Genomic DNA, 4163 nt, shown 5'->3' on the forward strand with positions numbered 1-4163 from the left:
CATGGTTCTAGACCTATTGGAGTTAATTAGCGATCTCCTGAATCGTTAAGGGGTGTAACCTTCACTATGTGAACCGTTTACAAGTTCCAAAAACTTTGTTGCGACTCTTTTATTCTACCTTCCTTCGCTTTCGACGCCACCATGCTTAAGTTTATGATCACAGGGGGCTCAAGTATGGGATGGCTTGAAATATTCCCTACAGGTTGGTTACGTATCCTTTCCTAAGGAATCAAGCCAAACGTAGCTCTCTTGAGTATCCTAATTAAGTAATTATAGGTAGTACTTCTTAAGCTGGTCAAGATTTGTAATGTTTGAGAACTCATTGTCATCCATATCAGTTAGTTTTGCAGCACCTCTTGATAGGATAGTTTTGAAAATATATGTCCCAGACCAATTGGGTCTAAACTTTGCTTTTGGATCCGAAGAATTTTTCCTTAATGCCTTTAAAACAAAGTTTCCTACTTTGATGTTTCTTGTCTTGACTTTCTTGTTGAAGTGTCTAGCCAAACGAGTTTGATAGCATTGAGTATGATGTAGAGCCTCTAGTCGCTTTTTGTCAAGTAGAATTAGCACTTCATATCTTTCTCTAGTCCATTCTACTTCATCGAAATTACTTTCCAACGCGATGCATAGGGAAGGTATTTCTAGCTCTACAGGTTGTACGACATCCATTCCATAAACTAAGGAAAATGGCGTATTTTATGTTGACAAGCGAATTGATGTGTGATAACCCCACAGAGCAAAGTGGAGTTTATCAGGCCAATTTCTTGTAATTTTCTGTCATCTTCTTGATGATAGTCTTTAAAATTTTATTAGCTGCTTCTACTGCACCATTTTCCTAAGGTCTGTATGGAGAAGAGTTATGATTTTGAATACCATACTTTAGACACCATTTGTGTCTCCCCAAAACCAAACCCGGTGATGAGTACCTTTTACGTCGAATCATAATCGAATGAAGTGAAAGTGTGGAAAGTCTAGTGTTGCGGTTAGTTTTTATTTGTTTTCTTTCTCTCTGTTTTTGAAAAACTATTTTATGAAAATAGCCAATCCAGTTTAGTTTGGTCCATGGCAAGGGTCCAATAATGGTGTAGTTGGATTGGGTTCGAAAAGAGCTTTCAACCAATATATTATAAGCCCCATTCCGACGAATAATGAGGAAGTTATGGCCAAATTACTAAACTGGGCCCGATTTGATCTTTATATGTGGCCCAATGATCTAGAGGAGCGCCTATTATGATTTATCATTCCTTATGCAATTAGGATTGACTATAGTCTTCTAGAATCTTATAGAAGGTTCTTTTGAATCCTAATGTGATTAGCATTGTTAATTGAGTTTTAAGAGATTTAGTTAGAATGAAAGAAGTGTTTTTAAGGAAATGCTAAAACAAAAAGAAAACAAAGGGTTAACCTCCTTCTTCAACAAATGGAGAGAAACTTCCATTAACATGATCGAAGTCCCTACTAAAAAAGAATCCGTGAGGATGTTCATCAAAAATTTACAAGAAAAGTATTCAAAGCAATAAAAATATCAACACAACTTGAATACTTTCAAGGCCGTCTATGACATAGGCATCGAGATCGAAGATGACATCGCAAAGTAAAAAGCTACTAACAATAGTAACCACAGTGGCTGGAAAGGAAAGAAGAATGACAATCCTTCTTCTTCCGAAAACGCCCACTCTAGTAACAATGTTAGTACCTTTGATCTCAGTGAAGTTTTATCCATGGATAACCAAGGATCTAAGAAGCAACTAAGGAAATACTTCACCCCCATCGGGATGAGCTACGATACTGCCTTCGATCGACTCCATACTAAGGGACTCATTACTCCCATTAGACCTATTCAAGATCTTGCACCTGAAAAGAGATTGCCTAGCTGGAATCCAGATACACATTGCAAGTACCATTAAGGTAGGGGTCATACTACTGAGAGCTGTTGGAAGCTAAAAGAGGCTATCAATATTTGATCGATAGTAACAAGCTTCCCATGCCTCCAGCTAGAAAGATTAGCAAGTGATGATAAAGCAAACGACACAAGACAAGAGGCGAGCTTCAACGACATGCAAGATTTCATGACCTCTTTTTCTTTTTCATTTTTTCCTTTCCCCAATAAGTCTAGCATGGGCACCTTTTAATTCTCCTTAGATTTATTTTGTAGGATCATTATTTCTTCTCTTTTAATAAAAATGGGCATTTATTCTCTTTCATATGATCATTGCATTACATCGCGTAAAAAAAAATCATTTTCGAACTAAGCACAAGGTATACCAATGATTTGAGGCACCCCTTGTAGCCACATCATATCTCCTTTAACCCTTCAAATATGAAATCCTTATTTGATATACCACTTTGAGCCTCGTCTAACGACATACCTTTCTTTCTTCAACCCACATCTACCTAACCTTGGGATGGTGTGCAACTTATGAAAATTTCAATTTCATAAAAAGCTAGAGTGACTTAAAAAGATCAAAATAAAAAAAAATATCAAAAATAATAAAAGTGTACAAAAGGGCATGTGTTCCATTGTCTTTGATATGAAAATGTGTTCGATATGAACACGTCTCAGATTGCGTCTCTTATCGAGCGCTCGGTACCATGCCTTCGAAACATGAATGCCAAGTGAGTGATAGACCGCATGATTGGGATTTCCCACACTTATAAAAAAAGGTTCAAAATAAAAAATTACAAAAGCAAAAAAAAAAAAAAAAAAAAAAAAAGGAAAGTGAGTTAAAAAAGAGCTAAAACCCTCAAGCCTTAAATTATAGAGATTCAAATGCAAGGTTGCACACGTTGGGGGCTTATTTAGGGTTTTGAGCCTTTATCCCCTTCTTCTTCAACCCTTTATCTTAAACACGTTACTACCCTTGAAAGACCTCTTTGCGGTATGCACACACTTGTGCGAGGATCGGCTAGAGCTACGTTCGGCCTGATTCCTGACGGATACGTAGGCAACATCACATCGAGGTGCGGCCGTAATAAAAATGCATTCACATTCACATTCACACATCTTGATCATATCAAGGGATCTCCTATGCTAATCCCTATCTACTTAGAGCTAGACTTGGGGGCTTGATCCTTACATCATTAGCTTACCTAGCCTAAGAGTAACCATTATTTGACTCTTTTAAAAAAAATATCATTCCACACACTTAGCCCTTGCGGCCTAACTTTAGTGTCACTATCACACATATCACAGATACATGACCAAATATACTTCCTTTATGAACCCTTTTGTCATGAAATCTTAACACAGCGATGAAGCATGCCTTGTAATATCAACATCACTCATCATTCCATCGTAAAGTATGAAGTACTTAGCCCCCACGCCTAAGTCACCTAAATACTTTCATTATCAAGTCAACTAGGATAGTCTAAGATGTTACAATCCTTGTACTGTGAGAGACAACGTTAACGGATTAAGCTCATTCAACATGAACTTTCAAAAAACTTCACTTCTTTCTTTTTTCTTATCTTTCTTTTTCGGAAGAAATTCGGTACCCTAAAAAAAAATGACGGAAATTTTGTTTTTCTGCATTTCGAGTCATATACATATCGAGCTTCATGAGTAAACACTATGCACACACAAGTCAACCTCGAGTTAGTCATCATTTAGTCAAGTTTATATCTTGAGTCGTGTCAAGTCAATGAGTCAAGCAACACTAAGTCTTAGGTCAACCCTAATTACATGAGCAAAGTCCTATAGTCCAAAATATAAATGTAGCTACATTACAAGCAAGAACAGTCTCAAATTTTTTCAAAAAGCCGCGAATGAAAACCTGACTCAAGCGTCAGATGACAAGGCTGTCGCTTGGCGACAGAGCGATAACACGACGACAATTTGTTCTGGTGAGCGCTGGTGCAGCGACGAGATACGTAGTCCAATATTGGATTATGCAAACCTCATACAACAATTTCAGGTTCCTTTGTATGCCAGTTAGCCCCTATAAGTAAATTTACATTATTAGTAGTCGGCTCGATTACAATCGTAGTAATTGATTGACCTGACGACGATCGTCTCACTTAGCTTAAGCACCTAAGCATTGGCTCATTACAAGCACCAACACATCGGTTTAAAAGCAAGCACTTATACGACAATTTTTCTAAGATTGGATTGTCATCCCCAACTAACAATATTTCCAATTATGGACTGTTGCGCATTCTTC

Source organism: Chenopodium quinoa, unplaced genomic scaffold (assembly GCF_001683475.1).
Source record: "Chenopodium quinoa cultivar QQ74 unplaced genomic scaffold, ASM168347v1, whole genome shotgun sequence".
In the NCBI taxonomy this organism is placed as follows: Eukaryota; Viridiplantae; Streptophyta; class Magnoliopsida; order Caryophyllales; family Amaranthaceae; genus Chenopodium; species Chenopodium quinoa.